General features: G+C 45.0%; 1 protein-coding gene across 1 annotated transcript in view; it reads left to right on the forward strand.

The window, feature by feature from the left end:
• Nucleotides 1–27,707, forward strand: part of LOC121289338 (dihydropyrimidine dehydrogenase [NADP(+)]-like) — an 838,466-nt gene that overhangs the window by 419,344 nt on the left and 391,415 nt on the right. The gene's annotated exons all lie outside the window — the stretch shown is intronic.

The following is a 27,707-nucleotide window of genomic DNA, read 5'->3' on the forward strand; positions in this document are numbered from 1 at the left end:
GTTCTGCTGGGGCCACGCAGCTCCTGACCTCATTACAGCCTTGGTCCAAAGATGGACAAAAGAGCTGAACTCAAGAGGTGAGGTGAGAATGACTGCCCTTGACATCAATGTAGCATTTGACTGAGTAGGCCAGGATTTTCTGGACCTGCCCGCCGCTGGGATCTTCCGGTCCCGCTGAAAGTCAATGGACATTTGGCTGGCCTGCCGCATCCCCTGCGGTGGGTTCCGCCATGGCTTTTGATTGAATTTTTTGAGGAGGTGACCAGGTGTGTAGATGAGGGTAGTGCAGTTGATGTATTTTGTATGGATTTCAGCAAAGCCTTTGACAAGGTCCCACATGGGAGACTTATAAAGAAGACAAATGCACGTGAGATACAGGGTAATTTGATAAGGTGAATTCAAAATTGGCTTAGTTGTAGGAGACAGAGGGTGATGACAGAAGGATGCTTTAGTGACTGGAAGCCAGTGTCCAGTGTGTACCACAGGGATCTGTGCTGGGTCCCCTATTATTTGTCATTTATATAAATTACATAGATGACAATGTGGGGGGTAGGATTAGTAAATTTGCAGATGACACAAAGATTGGCCAGGTGGTTAACAGAGAGGTTGAGTGTCTTGGGCTGCAGGAAGATATAGTCGGGATGGTCAAATGGGCAGATAAGTGGCAGATGGAATTTAACCCTGAAAAGTGTGAAGTGATACACTTTGGAAGGAGTAATTTGACAAGGAAGTATTCAATGAACGGCATTACATTAGGAAGTTCTGAAGAACAAAGGGACCTTGGCGTGTGTGTCCGTAGATCTCTGAAGGTGGAGGGGCATGTGAGTGGGGTGGTGAAAAAGGCATATGGAACACTTGCCTTTATCAATTGAGACATAGATTACAAAAGTTGGGAGGTCATGTTGGAGTTGTATAGGACCTTGGTGAGGTCACAGCTGGAGTACTGTGTGCAGTTCTGGTCGCCACATTATAGGAAGGATGTGATTCCACTGGAGGGGGTGCAGAGAAGATTCACCAGGATGTTGCCTGGGATGAAACATTTAAGTTATGAAGAAAGGTTGGATAGGTTTGGGTTGTTTTAGTTGGAGCAAAGAAGACTGAGAGGGCGACCTGATTGAGGCGTACAAGATTATGAGGGGCATGGACAGGGTGGATAGGGAACAGCTATTCCCCTTAGACGAAAGGTCAGGGGACATAAGTTCAAGGTGAAGGGCAGGAGGTTTAAGGGGGATGTGAGGAAAAACCTTTTTACTCAGAGGTGGTGATGGTCTGGAATGCGCGGGTTGGGAGGGTGGTGGAGGCGGGTTGCCTCACATCCTTTAAAAAGTACCTGGATGAACACTTGGCACGTCATGACATTCAAGGCTATGGGCCAAGTGCTGGTAAATGGGATTAGGTAGGTAGGTCAGGTGTTTCTCACATGTTGGTGCAGACTTGATGGGCCGAATGGCCTCTTCTGTACTGTGTGATTCTGTGATGGAATACTCTCCACTTGCCTGGATGATTGCAGCTCCAACAACACTCAAGAAGCTTGACACCATCCAGAACAAAGCAGCCCACTTGATTGGCACCTCATCCGCCACCTTCAACATCCACTCCCTCCACCACTAATGCATCTCTGCCACCTCAAAGGAGTAGGGCAGTGGGAGCATGGGAACACCACCACCTGTAAGTTCCCTGCCAAGTCACTTACCATCTGGACTTGGAAATATATCGCCGTTCCTTCACTGTTGTTGGGTCAAAATCCTGGAACTCCCTCCTTAACAGCACTGTGGGTGTACCTACGCTACAATGACTGCAGTGGTTCAAGAAGTCAGCTCACCACCACCTTCTCAAGGACAATTAGGGATGGCTTTGCCTGCAGCGCTCACATCCCATGAAAGAATAAAACAAAATTAAATAGCCGAACTAAGAAATGACTCATTGGCACAGGACACATTAACTTGAACAGAATGAAATGTTGCCCATTTATAAAATGGAAAAGGGAAATGTTATGTCTATGAGTATTGACCATTCCGTTATAGTACCCACTCACGTTACTCAGACCATGAATAGATTATTGCCTGTCTGTCTGTCTTTCATCTGTCCTCGATTTGAGGGCTGGCCGCAATATAAATAGATTATTAGTTTACAATTGATTTATATTGACAGGACTATTGTGCTGGCTTCCTTTTAAGTGATGCATTTTTTTGAGAGGTGTGCATAACAACCCCTTAAACGTATTAAACATAGAAAAAAGTTTTAGGAAGTAAGCGTGGCTTAATTAGGAAGTGGCATCCTGGAGAAATGAAACCATTTTTGATGCAATCCTCCTGCAGCAAAAGTATTCCAATCTGGTTGAACATCTGGTGTATCACTCAGGTGCTCTGGTTGGGTTATGTAGAGAACTCCTAATTTACAATAAAGGCCATAATAAGTACCAGGCAAATAAAGCTTACTCTTACTTCAGTGATTCAAAATACAAAGAGCTGGTGCCCGATATACAGCAGCAGTGTGGTAACTTAGGAACATAAGAAATAGAAGCAGGAGAAGTCCATGTGGCTCAATGCGACTGCTCCACCATTCAATATGATCATGACTGATTTTGGACTTCAACTCCACTTTCTCACCCACTCCCCATATCCCTAGATTCCCTGAGAGGACAAAACTCTTGGCTGTCTCAGCCTTAAATATATTCAGTGATGGTGCACCCACAACCCTCTGTGGTAGAGAATTCCAAAGATTCAGTCATAAATGACCAGTCCCTTATGAAACTAAGCCCCCTTGTTCCAGAATCCCCAAACAGAAAACAACGTTTCATTATCTACCCTGTCAAGCCCCTTTGTAATCTTGAGTGTTTAGGAAGTCTTGTGGTACCATGGTAGCAACCCTACCTCAGGTCCAGAAGCTCCAGGTTCAAGCCCCACTCTGGGACTTGTTAGCTACAGATGGTGTGTTTAGGATATGGGTCAATGGGCTGATAATCAGCCTGGAAATCCTTCCATCTCCTCCTCACTATTCCCCAAAGGGAAAACGCATTTCAAAAAAGCCCCTCTCATTCTTATAAGCTCTGGAGAATACAGACCCAATTTACTCAGCCTGTCATCACAGGACAACCCTCACACCCCAGGGACCAATCTAATGAACTGCTGTACTACCTCCAGTGCAAGCATATTCTCCCTTGAACATGGAAACCAAAACTATACAAAGTATTCCAGGTAAGGTCTCATCAAAGCCCCAATCAAATGTCTCTATTTATTTTATTTAGCCTCCGCTGTCTGAAATCTTACTAATAAAACCTTTTACAATGCATCTTGTGCCCTTTTTCAGATTATTTGCGGGGAAAAAAAACATCAGGCTGAATTTTATGGGCAGTGCGGTAGGGGAGAGGTGGGTGTACTGCTCCCCCTGTCCCATCCTCCAGGAATAAATGTTGACCCTGTTAACCAAGGCCACTCTGGAGTGATAACATACCTTAAGGAGCTGAGGGTGGGACTTCCGCCCCTCAGTGGGAGGAATTCCCACCCTTGAGAACTGCTGGAAAATCTGATTGGCAGGCAGCTTTAGACAGCAGGCATCGGGATGAAGAGGATGTCCTCTAGAATGAGGTAAACGTGGGCTTCCGGAGGGATCAGGGAGCCAAGGGAGAGGTGCAAGAAGGATGGAGGGGGTGGGGGTGGTGGGTTTTGGTGGTCAGGCAGGGAGTGACAAGGTGGGGGTAACATCTTAGGTGGGGTGGGGCGTTGATATACACAGAGCATCCCCTGAAAGACGTACCCCACCCCCTTCCCACCTGTTAACAGCTGTGCTGAACAAATGGCCTTCGCATTCCTGCCCGCTTGTCCACACTAACCATATTATGATATGGGCAGCCTAATATTCAGGTCAATTGGCTTGTGAACAAGCTCAATTGCCTGTTAATTGTAAAAAATGGCAGGCAGGCTGCCGATTTTGGCGCCTGCCCGCCTACCGTTTTATTGGGACTGGGTCAGGGGTGGGCGAAAAGGCAATGGGCTAGCCTCCCGTCATATTTGATGTGATGCCCATCCCCGACACCAAACCCACCGCACCCCCCACCTCCCCCACTGCCCCCAGCCAAAAAGACACCCAGTCTGAGGGCTGTAAAATCCAGCCCAAAGAGACTGAAAAATCCTGACTCGCTGCATAGGTCGAAAAATAAATGCGTTTTCAGCAATCATTATTTTTAAACTTGAAGCATTTTTCAAGAAACAATAATTGTTTTTGGCTTCTTATTATAATAAAATCACAAGCATAATTATATTGCCCTCTCTCTCTCTCTGTCTCTCCCTCTCTCTCTCTCTCCCTCTCTCTAACAGTACCTCTTCCTGGATATAATAAAAATATATATTTGTTTCCTTTTTTAAAAGCTGAAATAGATTTTAAAATTCTTCAGTTAAATGGTTTGAAAAAAACAAATGGGTGAGAAAGATGTGCTTGCAGTTGGGCATTGAAATAATCATGTTGATGCATACTGGCATCATCTCTACGCTATATATGTTCTAACCACAGAATTATAAAAGCTTTGGTTATAATATTATTGATATTTCCAGCAATCCTTGACTTGCTGTGTACATATGATTTTTCTGAAGATCCATGCACAAAGGCACCAAATTTGTTGGGGTATCTAACCTTGTAAAAGCCAACAGTTGTCTTTATTTTTTGTAAGCTGTATAAATAACATGTACTGTGGTCTTATAAAATATAAATATGCACTGCACCAAATAGTATTGACTCTATTAATGCAGATGCTTAATTTAAACTATTACAGCATGAAGTATTGTTAAAATAATTGAATGTTGGACTGCGATACAAAGCTGCATTCAAAGGAAAACCCACATACTAATTAAAAATAAATATATTGTAATTTTTGATGTATGTTTTCCAATTTGAGACATCTGAACAAAATAATAATGGGAAAAAAAACATGTCCTTGGGGACTGCAGTCAGAGCAATTAGCCAAGGAATTGATTATTACGAATACTTACAGTTTGCTTTTTGACATTTTTATTCATTCAGTCGAGCAACATCTGAATTCCAATGTTAAATTCTTTTGTTTCCAGAAGAGCAGGGCCAAGATACTAAAAGCAGCAGAGAAAGATTGTCATAAAAATGGATTTGCAAGGCTATTTGTGACATTACAAGTTGACCTTGTGACATTTGAGGCCCTGTAAAAACACTTTAAATCTGAAATGTTCAAGCTTATGTGGAGCTTACAAAATTAAAAGCCGGAGGCAAGATCTGACAAATTCAACTGTGGCCTTAAATTTGGTTCACTTGTAACAAATCCCTTAGGATAGGATGAAAAGCTTGTAGTCCAGTGTTGAGAACCCTCGTGATGCCCTTAGACATCACAGTGCTGTCTGAGAAAGAAGCATCAGAAAAGCTGTTTATTTATATTTTATAGTTTTAGTCCTATTAATATCCTTAGCAAAACAAGTTCCATATGGGCAATTACATATCTTTGTCACAGTAAATTTATTTCACATGGTCTGTGTCTCATTGCTAGAATTACTTCACCTTCTCTTACCCTGGCTTCATGCCTGATCTATTACCCAAAGTGTATTTGTCTGCGTGCATTCTCTTTTCTATCCCCATTCCATAATTAGTCTCTTGTTTAAAATCTTAGGCCTGAATTTTGCTCCCAACATACTGGGACAATTCCTGGCTCCGTCAATCCAATCCAACCCAGGAAAATGTGCCCTGGTAGATCAGATTTTTGGTTTGGTGGGGTGGGGGTGAAAATAAAAGTTGTGGCGGGTGACCCCAAAAGGGTTCGGAGGCTACCAGCTGCGGAGATGGGCTGGGAGGAAGGACAGCCTCGGTGCTCTGACACTTTGTTGAAGATGTAAAGGATAAATAAAACACAAAACAGCCCTCACCGCACACCCACCCCCACACAGCCCCATGCCAACCTATGTCCCTCCGCCCAACCCCAAGGCCCCTCTTACCCTCCATGCCAACTCATGCCCCCCATCCATCATCCTTTGCCCTTTTAGCTTCCAAGCCAACTTACTCAGTATCCATGATGGGCAGACCTCAGAACTGATGCTGAGGTTAAATAAAGTTCTTAAGTATCAGTCGGTGAATGCACTATTTTGGACATAGAACAAACTCATTGATAAAAAAAAAACATTCACTACATTTAACTCCCTTCAAATATTTAATTCCTTATAACAAGCACTTGCATTCATAGTCCCACTTCAAAAACTTTACAAGAACTTGGATCTGTGATTCAAACTGTGAACTGACAACCACCATGCTGTGATAATGATAGCCTGTGAAATCAGTCATGCAGTTCTAATGGTATAATGCTAGCTCCTCAGACTTATGTCAATAGACAGTGAAATGGCAAGCAATGATTTTTTATAAACTGAAGTTTTTTTTCAAATGTTTAAAGGGCAAGAGATTTAAACATTCTGTACATCTTGACAGTTCCCCTTGACGGTTCTCTTTGGCTGTTCCAATCAGCTTGACAGTTTCACTGAATAGATCCATTGTCACGGACATTCATGACTACTTTTAGCAATCCCAAAGTGCAGCTTCCTTCTCCCAAAGGGCACTTTACCTCTCCCAAAGCTGTCCTGGGATCCTATCCAAAGGGTACCCTACCTCTACAAAAGGGTACCCTACCTCTCTATATTAATGTGCTAACTTTAGACTTTCTCCTATTAGGTCTAAAGTGCACAAGTCGTGCTTTGGACGTCCCACTGGCCAAAATCAGATCAGCCTGAAAACAGCTGCATTTTATCATGTGTAGCTGCCTCTGCAAATCATGATGCACTATTTAGTACCTGTCCCCATTCCCCATCCCACAACACCCCTCCTCCGTCCCCCCCTCCCCACCCTGAGAAAATGGTGGGGGCTGGGTTTGGGGGGAGGAGATTTACAGACCCAAGCCTCTGCCACCATTTTCACAAAGGTGGAGAGCTTCTCAATCTGCTTGAAAATTCAGGCCTCAGCTTCTCTTTCCTTGTGAAGGCATTATTTCAGTTGTTTGTCCATTTCTCTCTCTTCTGAATTAACAGAGCTGCTCACTTATGGACCTGTATTTAGTGTTTGTATTGGTGGTAATGCAACATTTACATTAGTTATTGGAATTTCATATTCACCACAGATTATTAGACACACCTTTTCAGTACCACACAAAAATAAAGGAAGAAAGAGCTAATTTCTGAATCTCACAACTCGAAAGCACTTTCCAGGCAATGAATTGTAGTCATTGTTGCAATGTAGGTAATGCAACAGCTAATTTAAGCACATCAAGGTCCCACAAATAGCAATGAGACAATGACCAAACAACCTGTACTAGTGAAGATATTTGAGGGGTAAACATTGGCCATTTCTTTGAAATTGTGCCTGAAAGATGATATCCCTGACACTACAGTACTCCCTCAGTTTTGCGCTAAGAGTAATTGCCTGGATCGTGTGCTTTAGAAAGGAACTTGAAGCCACTTAATGGACTGGAATTTCAAAGCAGGGGTCAGGAACCTGACACCCGGATGAATTCCAGGTCTCAACCCCACACTACATGCAAGGCTATTTTTAAATGTAAATGCCCCTAATTGGGCAAGAAGCGAGTTTGCCTCACAATTTGTGGTGCCAAGAGGCAGGAGCTGTCTGCTTGTCACCAGCAAGAGAGGCAGATGGTAGCCATGTTGGGGCTTGTCACTGCTTTGCTGAAGAGAGTAGGCAGCTCCTTAGAAGACCAGCAGCAAAAAGCCATGAAATAGAGGACAACTGGGCAAAACTGAAGTACTGTGCACATTCCAGTGCAGAATATCGGAGGACCCAATGATTTTAAACATTAAAAAAAATTCCCCTTTGTTCCTCAGTAAACCCGACAGCTGTGCACTGATGTGCACCAGACTATTCGAGTTCATCAAAATTGCCATTAAAAATTGTAGTGCCACCTTTCTGGCCTATTTACAAGCTCTGAAAGGAGCCATTAATTGGAGGCTCGGGATCTGGAAACAATCTCCAGGACTGCGATTTTTATATCACATCTGTACTGGGTCTAGACCCCGCCAGGCATTTGAAAATCTGGCCCAATAACAGACTTAGTGAATGGTCAAATTAGTATTTTCTACTAAACGTGGGCACCTTAAATATTGGCTGTGGCATTTTGAAATAGGCTTTAATATCTCCCAGTAATTTGTTTTTTGGGTATTTTTCAAAATAATACAAATTAAGTGGTTTATACATTATGGAGACCAATTATCCTTTGCTATGCTGAAATAACCAATGCATTGTTGACAGTTTGAATAATGTTTGAAACTAAAGATATTTGCTTAAAGAGGTGCTAACAATTTGAATAACTTTTCGAATTATATATAATTACTCTCTAACTGAGCCTTAAATATGTTCAACAATGAAACATCCACAATCCTCTGGGGTACAGAATTCCAAAGATTCATAACCCTCTGAGTGCAGAAATTTCTCCTCATCTCAATCCTAAATGACTGAGCCCTTAACCTGACACATTGGCCATGTGTTCTCGATTCCCCAGCCAGGAGAAACAACCTCTGTATCTACAATGTCAAGCCCCTTCAAACCCAATATGTTTCAATGAGATAACTCCTCATTTTTCTAAACACCAGAGAGTATAGGTCTGATTTACTCAAGCTTTCAATCACAGGACAACCCTCATCCCAAATTTTCCGTAACCTCCTTTTGTTTGAAAGTACAGAACTTGAGTGTTGATGAAAAAATAGACATGTCAAAGCTTTTCGGCTTACACTCATCAGGACACTTCACAAGAATACCAATGTAAGTGGAAAACAACAATTTATACTGTATAAGAAGAGAGTGCTGATTGGTTGGCAAGTGGACTCTGGTTGGTATAGGCGTTGCCATGGAGAATGCACCAATTGATGGTGATGAGAGTTAACTGTCAAGCATTGTTTGAAATTTAGCACACAAGGCACTGTTCTTTGCAGACAGAAAGAACATGCACACATATTGGGCCTGTTTCAGTTAAATAAAATAAGTGGCAACCATTCGCTGACTCATTTCTCAGGGCAAAGCCTTGCCCAATCAGGGTCAAGCTGCTGGTTTAAATTTCCAAACAATGCTCGACAGTTAACTGTCAATCACCATCAATTGGTGTATTCTCCATGGTAATGTCAATTGCCAACAAGAGTCCACTTGCCAACTAATCGGCACTCCCTTCTCCTACAATATAAATTGTTGTTTTAGCCTTATATTGGTGTTATTGTTAAGCTTCCTGATGAGTGCAAGACGAAAAGCTTTGACATATCTTTTTTTTCAGCAATGCATGACCTTTTTGCTATAACTCTATGCCTTTATTTATAAAATGTAAACTGCTGGCTGCCTTCTTTGTGAATTTATCTGTCTGTACTCATACTTTCAAAGAATTATGGTCAGGATACTGAGGTCGGTAGGTGAGGGGCGGCGCCCGCTCGCCAATGTGTAAAATGACGCGTGATGATGTCGGGCGGAACCCCTGACGTCACCCCGCCTCATTTTAATTTTCAGGTCGGCAGGGGTGGAGCCAAATCAGCTGTGTGCCCGCCGACCTGTCAACGGCCAATTGAGGCCACTTAAAAAGTAATTCAAGTAGTTAATGGACCTGCCCGTCCAACCTTTAGGTTGGTGTGCAGGCCGGGAACCCTGGCGGGAATTAGAAAAAGCATGAAACCTTATCCACGGGCGGGATAAGGTTCCATGAAGGTTTTTAAAACTTTAATAAAAGTTTAAATAAAAGTGATGGAAATGTCCCAACTCATGTGACAGTGTCACACGAGGGGACATGTCAGAGACATTTTATGTTTGTGCATTGACCAATTTTGAATTTGGCACCAATCTCCTTGAGGCAGAACTTAGCCTCAGGGAGATGAGTGCTTTCTTTCGCATGCGTGCGTGAAAGAGCGCACTCCTGGCTTAGGGAATTGCCCCCTTGCCTGCACAGGGAGCGCATAGTGCTTCCTGGCCAGCGTCACGCTGGGCGGGCCTTAATTGGCCCACTGACATAAAATGGCGGCGCGCCCCCAGTTGGGTGCACCAATCGGAGGTGCGTCTGCACATGCCTGCTCCTGAAGTCCCCCCCCCACCCCCCACCCCCTGGTCTTCCCTATATATTGGAGCCCCTACGACTCTGTTCATGTTTTATGCTGTTTTATTATTATACAGAAAAAAAGGTTCATTTTTGCTTCACACCATCAATGTACTGCATTTGAGACGATGCATGCATATAGATAATGCGCACTTTAAAAATACAGTTGTGTGACAATGGTAGCAGAAACAAGAAAGGAATCACTGTACAGTAATTAAATTTCACCTACAACACTGTCAGTAGTTTATATTGTCATTAAGTACAGCTGATCCTTTAGTAACCTCTTTGAGCTGTTAATCAAACTGTGAACTTACAAGCCCTGACTGTGATAATGATAAGTTGTGGAAAGCAGTCAACCTCTAATAATGGTATAATGATAACTATTAGGGTTATGTCAATAAACAGATATCGTAACTGCTGGAACAATTTTTTTCAATGCTCACAGAACAGGCATCCCACATTTTTTTATTTTTTTCAAAGGGTTGGAGAATTAAATAACTTGACACCTTGAGATGTTTTTACCTCTCATTGACACAGGTAGACTGTCTTTCTCAATTTTTAAAGGGCTGGGCATTTAAATAACTTTGCAGCTGAGTTTGGTTTTGACCATAATTTGACTAATCCATTGTAGCAAACAGGGTCCAATGGCATAAATTTGTCGACAGGGCTGGCCTTAGGGAAAATGGCAAGATCATAAAGCTGTCACCTTGAAACTTTATACAAAGAGGAAATGATACCAAATTCAGTTGAATTAGCAAGAAATATAAGTCACAAAACAACATTAAAGATGAGTGACAAATAAATAGTAAACTAATAAATAACAATAACAATTAAAAGACTTTGTTCATCAAGATTCCAAGACTCAGAAGGTGAACCTTTGTGCTTTGGCTGCTGCAAACTCTGATGTTGTTTGCAACAGGTATATATCTTGATTCACATCTTTCTCTGTGGACAGTGAGGCCAGCAAAAATAGCCTGTCATCTCCCATGGTTGATCACTAGTATAGTTTTATGAGCTTCAACTTTGAGAATCTCCATTCACTACCTGCTACTGAGAAGGGCTTGGTTAACAAGATACATGTCGTTGGGACGTTGTCATGAAGTTTTTGTTGTAAATAAATTGTAGAACATCTTAAGGAGCAGTACAGTCCATTGACAGCAGACTTTGGCGATAGCCAAATCTTTCACAGAGGTCAACACCATTAATGTTGACCATCTCTCCCTAGCCCGGATTTTCATAGCATTGTGGAGACACCATGGACCTTCCAAAATGGTGGCCATGATCCGGAATTCTGAAGTCCTGCCCCTCTTTTCCAAAAGATCCCATTTTCACTGGTATGGGAAAGGAGGGGGTGTGGGGAACAGGACTTGCTTTATATGTGAGGGAGATCCAAACTCAGTAGGGTCATTTGGACTCATTGCTGAGTTCAAACAGGCATGATTTTTGCTATAACGAAGGCCTTAACCCACAGTGTTGGAGTTATGAATCTTTAGAGTAGTCACAAATGCTCTTGCGGGGTGGACAAGGTCTGTAGAACTGTCAAGCTACAAAGTTATTTAAATGCACAGCCCTTTAAAAAAAATAAAAAAGGCTGCCTTTATCTGTGAGAGTTGAAAAAAATTGTTCCAGCAGTTACAATATCTGTTTGTTGACATAACACTGATGGCTATCATTATATCGTTATTAATGGTTGGCTGCTTTCCATAACTTAGCATTATCACAGTGGGGGTTTGTAAGTTCACAGTTTGATTGCCAGCTCAAAGAAGTTATCAAAGGATTAACTGTATTTAATGTGAGTTTATGAATACAACTGTTTGCTTTTATAAGAGATTAAGTACTTGAGGGGGATTTAAATGTCTTGAATGCCTTTCATGAATTGGTGTCTTTTTATATAGTGAAGCTTGTAATAGATATTTGGAACTTTATTTCATCTCAATATGGCTCCTAAGATCCGCCCATGGTGGATACTGTGTGAGTTGGCATGGAGGGTATCAGGACAAATGGTGGTGGGTGTGCCAGCATGGGTTGCCATAAATTGACATTAAGGTGGCATGGGGACTATAAGGGGCCATCCGTGTAGGTGGGGGCATGGGTTGGCCTGAATTGCCATGGAGGTGGCATAGGGAGTGGGTGAGCGAGTGATGGCTAGAGGGCATAATATTTAACAAAACAACTGGGATGAAGTCACAGATAACTGAGATAGACCTTTTAAAGTCTTGGTGCTTGGCAACCCAATGGCTGCCTCCAATCTGCATCCGGGGGCAGTGAACCCCCTCCCCTGGAATGAAGATCCAGTCATTCGGGTGAGTTTCTCCAGAGGCACGTGAAGGATTTTGATAATGCTTCTAATTTTTAAGGTTTGTTGTTGGCCTGGAATAACATCTTTGGATTTTATTTTTAACCACCTTTTAAATGGTTCAGTTTGAATTTCTGCTAGCTGGGATACTTTACAGGATGGCAGCTGTTGCTTATGAGAAACTACTCCTAATGGATTTCATGGCTTTAAAGGTACCATAAAGTCTGGCTTCAAGCAGTTGTATGTTGTCTTAGCTGTATCATGGGCAATTAAGAGTCTTTTGATCAGCTTTGAAGAAATGGCTGAATGGTAACTTACTTAGGATGAGATTATCTTTAAACAAAATCCATCCATTGATTTCATTGATTAACCATATCTGTAAGGTGGAACATCTGTATTAGGGGGAAACTCTTATTTCTGTTTTGACATTATGTTCGGAAATGTTATTAACATTTGTTCTTAATGATTTTGGTATCTGTTGGACTTGGATTAAAATATGTTGAAGAGGATGCTACATTGTTTGTAACCACTCTGTATCTCAGCGAAATGTGTCATTTATTCATAATGGAGTGTAAATTCTGGGGGCCTAGGGAACAAGGGATGGACACTTGTCTTCAAAGACTCATAGACTTAGAGGGCAGAATTTTCTCTCCGACGAGGGGGAGGTTTAGGAGCGGGTGCATGGAGGCGCGCCTCTTATTGGCACACCCAATTGGAGGCACGCACCATTTTACTTAAGCGGGCCAATTAAGGTCCACCCAGTGTGACGTCCGCATGGGAGCGCTATGCATTCCCTGTGTGGGCGAGATGGAATCCCTAAACCGAGAGTGCACACTTTCGTGCACATGCGCGCAAAAGAGTGCACTCATCTCCCTGACGCTAAGCGCTGCCTCAGGGAGACCGGCGCTGAATTTAAAAATGTTAACAATAGAAAAAAAAAATTCCCCTGACATATCTCCTCATGTGACACTGTCACATGAGTTGGGACATGTCCATCACTTTCATTAACACTTTTATTAAAAATTTAAAAACCTACATGAAACCTCGTCCCGTCTGTGGATGAGGTTTCATGCTTTTTCCAATGCCCGCCAGGGCTTCTGTCCTGCTCGCCAACCTTAAGGTTGGACGGGCAGGTCCATTAAGTACTTTAATTACTTTGTCAATGGCCTCAATTGGCCATTGACAGGTCGACGGGCGCACAGCTAATTCTGCTGAGCCCCCGCCCACCTGAAAATTGAAATGAGGTGGGGTGACGTTGGGAGTTCCACCCAACATCATCCCACGTCATTTTACGTGTTGGTGAGCAGGCCCCGTCCCCTGCTTGCCAACCGGGAAATCCTGGCCATAGAGATTTACAGCACAGAAGGAGGCCATTCAGCCCATCGTGTCTGTACCATTCAACAAAGACCTGGCTATAATAATCCCACTTTTCAGCGTTTGGCCCATAGTCCTGGAGGCTATGACAACACAAGTGAATATCTAATACCTCTTAAATGTAACGTGAGTTTCTAACTCAACCACCCTTTCAGGCAGTGAGTTCCAGAGTCCCACCACTCTCTGGGTGAAAAATTGCTCCTCAACGCCCCTCTTAGCCTTCTATCTCCTAGCTTAAATTTATGTCCCCTGGTTATTGACCCCTCACTAATGGAAAAAGCGCCTTCCTTTTCACCTTATCTTTGCTCCTCATAATCTTATACACCTCTATCAGGTCCCCTCTCAACCTTTGCTGCTCCAAGGAAAACAACCCCAGCCTATCCAATCTTTCCTCATAGCTCAGACCCTCCAGCCTTGGCAGCATCCTCGTAAATTTCCTCTGACCCCTCTCCAGTGCAATCACATCCTTCCTATAATGTGGTGACCAGAACTGCACGCAGAACTCCAGTTGTTGCCTAACTAGCATTTTATACAGCTCCATAACCTCCCTGCTCTTGTATTTTATGCCTTGACTAATTCAGGCAAGTATCCCATATGCCTCCTTAGCCATCTTTTCTACCTACCCTGCTACTTTCAGGGATCTGTAGATACGCACACCAAGGTTCCTCTGATCTTCAGTACTTTCCAGGGTTCTATCATTCATAGGCCAGGATTTTCCCCTCGGCGATTTGGGGGAGGGGCCCGCTCGCCAAGGGGAAAATGACACGGGATGACATTGGGAGGAATCCCCAACGTCATCCCGCGCCATTTAAATCTTAAGGACAGCGGGCAGACAGCGAAATCAACTGTCCGCCCGCTGACTTGTCAATGGCCAATTAAAGCTCATTAAGATAGTTAAATGCCCTGCCCAGCCAACCTTAAGGCTGGCGGGCAGGCCAGGAGCCCCAGCAGCCTGTAGATTATTAATGAAACTTTATCCACTGGCGGGATGAAGTTTCATTACCATTTTGTAAAAATTTAATAAATTTTATGAGTTTGTTATCAACATGTCCCATCTCGTGTGACATTGTCACATGAGGGGGACATGTTAATAATTTTAAAATGCCTCTATTTTTTGACTTTACTTACCTTTCACTAAAGTCCCTGAGACAGGACTTTGCCTCAGGGAGCAGTGTGCTCTTTCGCACACATGCGTGAAAGAGCATACTTTGACAGTTGAGGATTCCCTCCCCCCGGAACAGGAAGGCCTGCCCACTCAAAATGGCGGCAGGCCCCATTTCGGTGGCGGGGTTCGGCTGCCCACCTGTCGCCAAGCCAGTGGGGCCCGCCCGCCAGCCCAGGGCTAAATTCTGCCCATGGTGTAATCCCTTGCCTTGTTAGCCCTCCCCAAGTGCATTACCTCACACTTTTCTGGGTTGAATTCCGTTTGCCACTGCAATGCCCACCTGACCAGTCCATTGACATCCTCCTGCAGTTTACGGCTGTCCTCCTCACTATTTACCACCCTACCAATTTTCGTGTCACCCATGAATTTCTTGATCATACGCACCATCCCGCCACCCCCCTCACATGACTCTAGTTATATGAATGGGTTGACACCAGATGACCCACGCCCTAATCCAGTGGAAGAGGTCAGTTTGGACTATTTCCAAATAGGGTCTTTATTGGCACAGTTTTACCATGGCTTCTGTAGTATGATTCTTCTATGACACAGTAGAACATCACTTCAGAGATAGAAGAAGATAAAGGCATCACCTGTGTTGGGAACACTCAAGGAATCCTAGGAACTTGAGGGATAAGAGGCTTCCATGTTGACTTCACTGCTTTTGTTAAATATATGTAAAAATCTTGCTTAATAAATTCTACTTAATTCATAAATACTGGTTATTCGTATCTCGTTAGGTCAGGCACAATTAAGGACTGTACTATTAGAAATTAAGAATTTGCAATTTAGAGAATTTAATTAGAAGGGTTTTATACCTTGAAACCCTAAAATTTTACACAGGTGCGACAAGCTGTGATTTCCCGACTCACGCTATCCAATTTGGGAGCGAAAATCTGGGCCCATATGTTAACACACAATGAAGATCCTTACAGTGCCACAACAAAGTTTATTTATGAGGGAGTTGCATCATGTCACAGAAAGCTGCAAAGCTTCACATGTTATTTCATTTTTCAAACAGTTCTTTCACAGACACTCACCATGTCACTGGTTTGAACTTGACTTCTAGATTGTTAACTGTTTCTGCTTTACAGTCATAGCTGAATTGATGCTTTTTATGGTGAGTACACTGAGCTGGTTTCAACAGCAGGTCAACGCTTTGGCTTTCAGCTATCACCATAACTATTGTCAGAGCTTCTCCTTATCCAATTTTCCTGTAGTTTATAAAGGGCCGTGACTTCAGATTGATTGATTTTTTTGTGGAGGTGACCAGGTGTGTAGATGAGGGTAGTGCAGTTGATGTAGTTTAGATGGATTTCAGCAAAGCCTTCGACAAGGTCTCACATGGGAGACTTATAAAGAAGGCAAATGCATGTGGAATACAGGGTAATTTGATAAGGTGGATTCAAAATTGGCTTAGTTGTAGCAGACAGAGGGTGATGACAGAAGGATGCTTTAGTGACTGGAAGCCAGTGTCCAGTGGCGTACCACAAGGATCTGTGCTGGGTTCCCTATTATTTGTCATTTATATAAATTACATAGATGACTATGTGGGGTGTAGGTTTAGTAAGTTTGCGGATGACACAAAGATTGGCTGGGTGGTTAACAGTGAGCCTGAGTGTTTTGGGCTACAGGAAGATATAGACGGGATGGTCAAATGGGCAGATAAGTGGCAGATGGAATTTAACCCTGAAAAGTGTGAAGTGATACACTTTGAAAGGAGTAATTTGACAAGGAACTATTCGATGAACGGCATGGCACTAGGAAGTTCTGAAGAACAAAGGGACCTTGGCGTGTGTGTCCATAGATCTCTGAAGGCGGAGGAGCATGTGAATGGGGTTGGTGAAAAAGGCATACGGGCCACTTGCCTTTATCAGTTGAGGCATAGATTACAAAAGTAGGGAGGTCATGTTGGAGTTGTATAGAACCTTGGCAAGGCCACAGTTGGAGTACTGTGTACAGTTCAGGTCGCCACATTATAGGAAGGATGTGATTGCACTGGAGGGGGTGCAGAGGAGATTCACCAGGACATTGCCTGGGATGAAACATTTAAGTTATGAAGAAAGGTTGGATAGACTTGGGTTGTTTTTGTTGGAGCAGAGAAGACTGAGGGGTGACCTGATCGAGGTGTACAAGAATATGAGAGGCATGGACAGGGTGGATAGGGAGCAGCTGTTCCCCTTAGTTGAAGGGCCAGTCATGAGGTGACATAAGTTCAAGGTGAGGGGTAGGAGTTTTAGGGGAGAATGTGAGGAAAAACATCTTTACCCAGAGGATGGTGATGGTCTGGAATGCGCTGCCTGGGAGGGTGGTGGAGGTGGGTTGCCTCACATCCTTTAAAAAGTACCTGGATGAGCACTTGGCACGTCATAACATTCAAGGCTATGGGCCAAGTGCTGGTAAATGGGATTAGGTAGGTAAGTTAGTTGTTTCTCACATGTCGGTGCAGACTCAATGGGCCAAAGGGCCTCTTCTGCACTCTGTGATTTTGTGAGTCTGGAGTGCCAATTGAGTCGGATTGCCACTCCGCTTGAAAGTGCTTACCTGGAAATCCTGGCGATCCTACCTCACCCAACCTTTCAATTCAGGCCGGGCGAGATCTGTGCAGTGAAGCTCGCTCCCAGGGCCAACAGTCGAGGGCAGCTCAGTCGCAGGGAAATAAGTCACACCCACTTTTATACAGCACTAGCTATCATAAACCTGGTAAGTTTAAAAGCCCAGTCAGGTTTAAAGAGCTTTGACAAGCCAGGGAGAATGTAAGTGTGTAAGGTAAGCAGGTAGGTTTTGGTGGCAGCGGGTGGGGGGCTGGTGGGGGGAGGAGGTGGAGGGCAGTTGGTCCAGGTTGAGTCGAGTTTTTGAGTGCTGGTGAGGAGGCCAGCAGTCAGGCCTGCAGGGGGGAGGGGATAGGTGAGGGGCCTGGCCTTGGGTTTGGGGGGGGTCGGGGTGGGCAGTCGGGCCTGGCTGCGGGTGCAGAAGGAGGGCTGTCTGGCCTTGGGTGGGGTGGAGGGGAGGTCAGCAGTCGGGCCTTGGGCCTTTGGGGATGGGGTAGCAGGGAGTTCGGCAGTTGGGCTTTAGGGGGGTGGGCGGAGGTTGGCAGTCAGGCCTTGGGGGGTGGAGGTAGGGAATCGGGCGTTGGGGTAAGGAGTTCTCGTGGAGTTGGGGAGTCCCATTGGGGTGGGATAGCCGTGGGTGGAGTACCCTGGGGGTGGAGGGGGAGAATCCCTCAGAGGTGAGATATCCCTTAGGGGGGGTTATTCGGGAACTGAGGAATCCCGTGGCAGGGTGCTGTAGCCTGATGGGGTGTGCACGCAGGGGTGTTGTGGGGAGGATGGTGATAGGGTGAATCCTGTAGGGTTGAGGGAGGGACTCCTCTTCGGGGTTTGGGGGGTGGTGATGGGCGTACCACAGGGGACTGGGGTGGGTCAATAAAATAGGTTCCCAGAAGTTAGAAGAGGTTTTAATTTTTCTAATATTTCCTGGGTAACTATTGATGTAACACATTCGGAGCAATCTGAACTTCATGATTTAAATTGCGTTTTCGGATGGTTCCTAATGGGGGGCAATTACCTATGGGAAGTTTGTACTTCCTGGGCAATTGGCGTGCAGTCCTTACCAGGGAACTTCTGAGCAGGTTCCCCAGGGCATCTCTGGGGTGCCCTCCAAGGTATACCGGGGTACACTGCCCTGGAGCTCGGAAGTTATGTTGTAATTTTGTCATGCTATTTCAGTTGTGTTTTCCGAGATAACATTATTATTTACCTTTATCCAAAAAAAACTTCTCACTTGCAAACACACTTGTACTTGAACTTTTCATCGAAATTGTTTTTTTTTTCATTTTTCAGTTTTCATTTAACACCCTCCTGACCAGGGCACGCTGGGTAGTTGCCCACTTTGGCCAGCCCTAGAGCGGGTCATGATATTTGGACCAGCTTGAGCTTCGTTTGCCATCCCAATGTAAAAAACTTGATTCCACTCACTGTAAAATTATAAGTGTATTGAAGAAAAATATTGCGTCTACAATTCTAGCTTTAAGTTGTGAATTCCGTGAACAATTATCTTTGTAGTCTCTGTGGTTAAGTGACACAGACATAGATTCAAGAAAAAGCAATCTACTGCACAAGATGCTGGAAAATCTCAGCAGGGTTCTGATGAAAGTTCACTGACCTGAAACATTAACCCTACCTACCTCGCTCCACAGATTCTGCCTGATCTGCTGAGTCTTTCCAGCATTTCCATTTTTATTTCACAAGATCTGAACCTAAGCCCAGTGCTGCAGTACACTTTAGCAGTGATTTCATACGTTATCACTGGATACATTTACTGTCAACTCATTGCTTTAGCCATTTTCTTGTCACCCCTGCTTCCATTTTCTTGTCACCCCTTATAATTCATTGCAACTACACTTTGGACACGCAATCTGCTTCTTATTCTCCCAGGCCCTGTTGAAGGAACAGTGCACTGAACCACATCTTATGTAAACTAGCTGTTGTAGTGTTAACCATCTGTAACCATTGCCAGTGATTTTCTGCAGTTCATATACATTGGTAATGATCCCAGAATAGTAGAGCAACATCAAAATCTTGTGCTAACAAGCCCCACAAATATATTCAGATGATAAAATTAAAATCTACCCTCATTTATGTGTTGCTATACAGCATTAGTTCCTTCGTGCACTTTTAGCAATGTTCTACAATTACTTAATGTACAATTGTTTATAAGATTATTGTGTTTCGGGACTCTAGCTTTAAAATTAGGGTAAATGAAGGAGGTCATGTTACCTGCTCTGAAGTCTGCCTGACAGTAAGCCTAGGTGAAAGCAAATCATGCGGATGCTGGAAATCTGAAACAAAAACAGAAAGTGCTGGAAAAACTCAGCAGGGCTAACAGCCTCTATGGAGAGAAGGGCAGAGTTAACGTTTTGAGGTCATTGGCCGGGCACAGTGGGCGGGACCGGGAGTGGCTGGGAAATGATACCCGACCACAGTTTCACGCGGGGGCTCTTAACTGGTCAGGAAGGGCTGAGCGGGGGCAGGTACCTGTTGGCCGCCAGATCCAATGGCGACTCGGCAGCTGGTTTGAAAATGGCCCAGGCAGTCCCTGGAAGAACGCCATGAGAGAACATCTCCTCTGCGTCTTCAGCATTCAAGTTATGGGGTCGAGTGCAGCTGGACACGGCAGGCGAGAGAGCAGGTCATGTGGACACTCGGCCCCCATTTTTTGGATGAGTGCCTCACCGTCCTGCTGGAGGAGGTGGCTGCCAGGAGGGACACCCTTGATCACAGAGATGGGAGAAAGAGGCCACCACACCTCACAAAGAGGGCATGGGAGGAGGTGGCAGCAGTGGTGAGCAGCTGTGACGTGGTGTGGCGCACATGGGTGCAGTGCTGGAAGAGGTTCAATGACCCGCTGCGCTCAGGAAGGGTGAGTACCATGTTGGCATGGGTCAGTGTGCAGAAGTATTAAGGTGTGGCTGTCTCCTTGTGGACCTTGGGTGCTAGAGTCTAAGTGTCAGCTGTCACTGACATTGGAGCTGGCCAAGGGTCTGAGCACTGGCTGCTTGGCCTGAGTACCTTACAGCTTGAGGGCCACTACTCAGATGTGCGCTGTGTGGTATCCCTCAGCTGGGGTTGGCCAGGCTGCGATGGTGCTGCAGGTAGAGAGTGGAATAATCAATTCTCCTCTGTCCTTTCAGGAGAAGATGAGCCATAACCAAGCAGAGGGGACATGTACCGGCAGAGGCCCGTCTAACCTCATGCTGCTTAGCAGGTCAGTTGCATAGAGGTGAGAGTTTTGGACTGTGGACTTTCTAGTCTTCATTGATGGGAGCCTCAAACCTGGGCTCCCCATTGGTCATTGAAAGACGATGGCACCATGAAGAAGCTCTCCATTGTCTCACCAGGGTGCCTGGCATGCACAGTGAAAGTGTAGTGACTTTAACTAATGACATGTGTTTGAGCTCCCTTTTAGGTTTGCCTGCATGCAATCCCTCTCAGAAACCCGAAGGACCACCCCTGATGCCGGAGGACTACTGGGCTCCACTTGCACCTGCGTCACACCAGCTCTCTGATGCAGGCACCAGTGTAGATACCAGCACCTTGTTGGGCCTTAAATCGGTGGCTAGAATGTCGGTGCACGTTGGTGAGGGCACTTCATACTTGCCTGAGGTGCAGGCAGAGGCAGAGAGTGCCCTTGGTGCCTGCAGTGGGAGGACTGCTGGGGACCAGGATGATGCTCAGTCGAAGGCTGATGATGAGCGTCTGGAGTTGTCCATTAGGCAGCAGATGCTGGATGTCCAGCGGGATGTGCGGGAGAATCTGGCGGAGATACATGAGGGTCTGCATGCCATGGTTTCCGTTGTGAAGGTGTCTATGCGGAGCAAGAGCACTGCTTTGACCCTCATGGCCGAGCACACTGCTCGACCATTGAGAGAGTGGCGACTCTCTTGGAGAGGCAGCTCCAGGGACAGAATGAGGGGTTCCTGGGGCTGCGTTTGGACCTGCAAGCTCTCACACAGGCAATTACTTCAGGTGGTCAATGCCAGTGTGGGAGATGGATGAGGCACCCAGTATCTCAGCTAGGTGCTCGTCCATCAATGGTGAGCAGGAAGGTCAGAAGCGAACTCAAGTTGGTGCATGATCTGCTTGTCGTCTCTGCGGACTCCTCTCAGGACACTCTGGATGACGGCAGCAGCTCCGACGCCCCTCTGCCAGTGACTGTGGCATCTGATGAGGCTGCAATGAGGGGAGAGATGCCAGCTGTGGCACTGGCCGCTTGCTCCCAGGTAGGGTCAGCACAGGTGTCCGTATGTCACCAGCTTGACGCAACTATGGACAGCCGATTAGGAGACTCCACATAGATCCCCCACTGACCCCTGGAAAGAGCCGGAGGCATAGAAGTTGAGGGCGGCTGTGACTTCATAGCCACGGGCATGGGGTGTCCACCCACACAGTCAAAACTGATCTCAGGCCCAATCATCTGACAAATGGAGGTCACTGTCTCCCTTGAGAGATGGAGATCCCTTAAGCATTGCACCTCAGAAATATTGAGGTAGCTGCATCACCTCCTGTAAGACCATAAGATCTTAAGATGTAGGAGCAGAAGTAGGCTATTCAGCCCTTTGTGTCTGCTCCACCATTCATGAGATCATGGCTGATCAGATAATCCTCAATTCCACTTTCCTGCCTTTTTCCGTTAATCCTTGATTCTCTTACTGATTAAAAATCTATGTCAGCCTTGATTATACTCAACGACCCAGCCCCTACAGCCCTCTGCAGTAAAGAATCCCACAGATTCACTACCCTCTGAAAGAAGAAATTCCTCCTCATCTCTGTTTTAAATGGGTGCCCCCTTACTCTGAGTCTATACCCTCTGGTCCTAGGCTCTCCCACAAGGGGAAACACCTCTCAGCATCTACCCCTAAGAATCTTATATTTTCAAGAAGGTTGCTTCTCATTCTTCTAAACCCCAATGAGTACAGGCCCAGCCCACTCAACCTCTCCTCATAAGAAAATCCCTCCATACCCAGGATCAACCTGGTGAACCTTCTCTGGACTGCCTCCAATGCCAGTATATCTTTCCTTAGATAAGGGGACCAAAACTGTTCACAGTATTCTAGGTTTGGTCTAACTAGTGCCTTGTATTGTTTTAGCAAGACTTCCCTATTTTTATACTCCATTTCCTTCGAAATAAAGTTCCATTTGCCTTCCCTATTATCTGCTGAACTTGTATGTTAGCTTTTTGGGATTCATGCATGAGGACTCCTAAATCTCTCTCTGCTATAACTTTCTGCAGTCTTTCTCCATATAAATAATATTCAGCTCCTCTATTCTTCCTTCCAAAATGCATAACCTCACATTTTCCCACATTATATTCCATCTGCCAAGTTTGTGCCCATTCAGCGTCTATATTAGTGGCATCTTCTGCAGCCCCTTCTGTCTTGGACTTCCTGCTGGCCCTGCGCCCCTGTGCTTGCGCCTCTCCTCATACAGATCACTCCCCTGGCAGCTGCATTGGGATACCTGGCCTCCTCTCCCTCCTTAACCTCTCTTCCTCCTTAATAGAGGTGCCACCAGTGGAGATCCCCATTACCAGGTTAACGGAAGGCTGTCTGATGCCTGGAAGGGTCCACGTGGTGTGAATACTCCAGGGGCCTTGGAGGCACCAAGGAGTCATGAAATTAAGCCTAGGAATGCTAAGAATGAAGCCCCAAACAGAGATGAAGCTACCAAGTACCAATATGTCACCAGCAGCAAACTATGTACCAAACTCCCCACTGCTGACACTGGCAATGCTGCTCACCCCTTTTATCCCACCCATGGATGAGGTTTTTGAAAATGTTGGCTGGTTGCCTGCCCATTTTCCCCATGCAACGAGCATGAAATTCCACAGGCAATGAAAAATCGCTGTCAGTTGGCTTTTTAATGGCCTTAAGTGGCCTCTTGATTAATGGCAGGCGTGGCTCCGGCACCCACTCATGCCCACCAACCAAAATTTTGTGTGAGTGTATGATGACATCGGGATGTCACACCGATGTCATCGTGCCCTATTTTACGACTGAATAGGTCAGGTGCGCGCCCGCCTGTGGGACGTAAAAATCTGCCTCAGGTTACAGGCTTCCCTATAAATCAATGAATATTACAACATACAGCAGTTCTGTGTTGCTGGCAGAGAGTAGAAGCTCCTTGGCTTTATGAGCTACCACAGCTAGAGGAAAGCCAGGAGGGAGACGGTCTCTAGTTGAAGACAGGCATTCTGTGGCCATCTAAAGGTTCCGGGTGATTCATCCTGGCATGGGCAGGCGAAGAAGAATCATTGGAACAGATTTTACTGCTGGTGGTAGATTTAAGAAACTCTCAGAAAACTGAGGGAAATGCCTGGAGGTGGTCACTCAAAGTTATTATGTGGTGAAAGGGGGACCTGGGAGCCTATTGGAAGCTGGGAGCAACTGTGAACTGTTTGCTAAAAAGACTGTAATTCTTTGGAGGGTGCTATGGATGATATAAATATACAAAAAGATTGTCACTCTCTGTGGTTTAAAGTATAAGTTTCTTGTTTAGTCAATAGGTTTTTTTAGTCATTTGTTACATTAAGTTCTAAAGCGTGAAATATTGTTGTCATTCTTTCAGCTAATAATTTGAAGTACAAATCTCTTTAAAAGTTATTGGTCTCTATTTGTTTTCTAAACAAATGTACCATTTGTTTAAAAAGAACCAAAACATAAAATACTGCAAATGCCAGAGATCTGAAATAAAAACAGAAAGTGCTGGAAACAGTGAGCAGGTCAGGCTGCTTCTGTGGAGAGAGTTAATAGATAGGGTTAATGTTTCAAGTCGGTGAGCCTTCGTCAGAGCATTTACAAACAGTCATAGAGCTCAACCATTAATCCTATCTTCTTCTCTCCACAGATGTTGCCTGACTGGCTGAGCATTCCCAGCATTTTATATTCGTAGCACCATTTATTTAAATTCAACAGAAATGTACATAAATATTGCACAAGCACATAAGTAATGTTAGGACAGAAAAATGTTGCATAAATCCAGCCAGATTTGGAACTCAGCAGTGAATCTCAATTCCATTTACTTGCTTTCATACTATTGCTCTCTGTTTGCCTCTACTCCTTCAGTTATTTCTTGATTTTATTTATAGGGGGAAACAGTGGCATAGTGGTAATGTTACTGGACTAGTAATCCAGAGGCTCTGGCTAATCATCTGAGGACATGGGTTAAAATCCCACTGTGGCAGCTGTTGGAATTTAGAGTCAATGACTACTTCTGGAATGTAAAGCTATTCACAGTAATGGAGATCATGGAGCTATGATCAACTGTTGTAAAAACCCATCTGGTTCACTCATGCCTTTTAGGGAAGGCAATCTGCCATCCTTACATGTGACTCACAGCAATGTGATTGACTCTTGCCCCTCTGCCCCCTAAAATGGTCTAGCAAAGCACTCAGTTCAGGGGTAATTAGGGATGGGCAACAAATGCTGGGAGTGCTCACATAAATATTGTGTTATTCCCTGTAACTCTACAAGCCTACTGGCTGATTGGGCAGCAATCCCCTCTCTGAGTAAGAAGGCTGTGAATTCAAAAACTTCCATTGACTTAATGCAGCAGCCACACAATTAAGTGCTGTAATGAGGAACATGCTCCATTATTGGAGGTGACATCTTTTGCTGGAGACCTTAAAGTTAAGCCTGTCAGGTACTGGTGGACGCAAAAGGTTCCATGGCACTCTTTAAAGAGCTGCCAGTTCTCTCAGTACCCTTCCCAATAGTCATCCAATACATATGACAATGGACAGAATGGGTTTTGATGAGAGGTCACAGACCTGAAACGTTAAATCTGTTTCTCTCCTCACAGATGCTGCCAGACCTGCTGAGTGCTTCCAGCATTTTCTTTTTTATTTCAGATTTCCAGCATCCTCAGTATTTTATTTTTGTGTCGACAGGACATGACAGTTAACTTCGTTAAAATTGTGGCTGATCATGGTCTGGTGGCTCTGGTGTTGAGGTAGAAACCTAGCGATTGTGAGTTCAAATACCATATCAAGTCTTTCAGCTGAAATCAATTAATCTGGTAAATTGTAGACTGGCTATGGATAGTTATGACGCGAAAGCTGCAGATTGTCATAATCGTCCAACCGGTACATTAATGTCCATCAGAGAAGGGAAGCTGTCATCCCTACATGGTCTGGCATGTGACTCCAGTCCTGTACTTTAGGTGGGATGTTACCAGCAGGGGTGGGGGCCACTCACCAACGCGTAAAATGACACAGGATGACATTGGGCAGAACCCCCAACGTCATCCTGCCCAATTTAAATTTTCTGGAAGGCGGGGGCGCAGCAAAATCAGCTGTGCTCCCGCCGACCTGTCAATGGCCAATTGAGGCCACTGACAGGATCAATTAAGCAATTAAAGGACCTGCCTGTCCGACCTTAAGGTTGGCGGGTAGGCCAGGAGCCCCAGCGGCTAATAGAAAAGACATGAAACCTCATCCACAGGTGGGATGAGGTTTCATGTAGAGTTTTAAAAATGTTAATAAAGTTGTTATGGAAATTATGAACTCGTGTGATAATTGTCACATGAGGGGACATGTAAGGGATTTTCTTTCTCTATTTTTAATATTTTTAAAAGCCGAGACGATCTCCTTGTGGCTGCACTTAGCCTCAGGGAGATGAGTCCGCTCTTTCGTGCGCATTCTGCCTTGCCCACACAGGGAGCGCATAGCGCTTCCCTGCAGTCGTCACGCAGGGCGGGCTTTAATTGGCCCGCCTGCGCAAAATGGCGGCGCTGTCCCGATCGCCGGCGGTGTTCAGGTCCACGCCCGCCCGCGATTGGGTCAGCTCCGCCCACTGAATGGAAAATTCAGCCCTATGTGGATGACCTTTAATGCCCTTGGAAAAACTAAGATGAAAAATAATTACTCCTTTCTTTGTTTCATCCACATCCCAAGAACAAATTTAAAAACATTGCAATTTTCTGCATGGTTTCTCCCTTGTGTCAGGTGTTAAGATGTTCCAGGCTGCAGGTTTTTTGGGGATTCAATTTTCCCAGCCCTGTGATGGTGCACTTGGAGGTGGGGGTGCTGGGAAAATAGCAAGGAGCCATGTTGGGAAGGCTCTCCGACAAATGGGGGTGCTTCTCAAGGGTGGGTAGATGCATTGGTTGGCCACGGTCAGCCAATTTGCATATTTAAGGGCCTAACTGGGGTCAATTTAGAGAGCCTGTTGGCATTTTGGAGGCCCCCACCGCCTGCGGTGGTTACCTGTTTAATGGAGGCGGGCTGTCTGGGGCAAACTGGGGGCCATTAGGGTTGAAAGCCTAAAGAGTGGCTCAGGGCAGGAAAGGCAACACCAAAGATGCATCTGGAGGGATTTCCCAGCTTCCTCCTCTGATTTATTAATTCTACGACTCCAGAGGTGCCTTCATGTTGAGCTGCCCTCATGGTTCCTGACCTACCTCAGCAATGTCCATTTTTCTCCCAGTGGGGCTGCCAAGGCTCTAGAGCTGCAGGCCCTATGATTGGGGTGGCAGGATCAGGAGTCCTCCAGGTTCCATATGAACATTCAAAGCTATGAATTAGGAGCAGAGTTTGGCTATTTGGTTCCTCGAGCCTGCTCCACCAATTGAGAAGATCGTGGCTGACCTCACTGTGACTTCAACTCTACTTTCTTGCAAAACCTATAACCTTTGATTCCCTTATCAATCAAGCATCAATCTAACTCAACCTTAAAAATATTCAATGACCATGCCTGCACTGCTCCCTGGGGAAGAGAATTCCACAGACTAATGACCCCCTGAAAGGAAACATTTCTCTTCATGTCAGTCTTAAATGGGACAGCTGTTATTTTTTTATCTGTGTCCCCTAGTTCTAGTCTCTCCCACAAGGGGAAACATACTCTCAGCATCCACCCAGTTAAGTTCCCTCTGGATCTTACATGTTTCAATAAGATCACCGCTCAGCCTTCTAAACTCCAATGGATAGAGGCCAAACCTGTTCAACCTGACCCATCCTTAATAGGATGTCCAGCACAGAGGTGGCTTCCTAGTTGGCTGCCTCCTGGGATATCGCCGGTCTCAGTGCCGGCAGGTGCAGGCTCGGGACCACTGTTTGGCCCCTATGCCAAGATCCTGAAGCCTACAGTAAAATCCTGCCCTTGGTTCAGAAATCCTTTCTTCCATCCCAGAATAGGGAATATTTGAATGTAAAAATCAATTGAGAACATGACTTGAACTCTGACTCTCTAATTTTTGTTTTTCAGCTAATTGATATGTCCCATTCAAGCTATGTATTATTAGTGAATT

Source organism: Carcharodon carcharias, chromosome 16 (genome assembly GCF_017639515.1).
Source record: "Carcharodon carcharias isolate sCarCar2 chromosome 16, sCarCar2.pri, whole genome shotgun sequence".
In the NCBI taxonomy this organism is placed as follows: Eukaryota; Metazoa; Chordata; class Chondrichthyes; order Lamniformes; family Lamnidae; genus Carcharodon; species Carcharodon carcharias.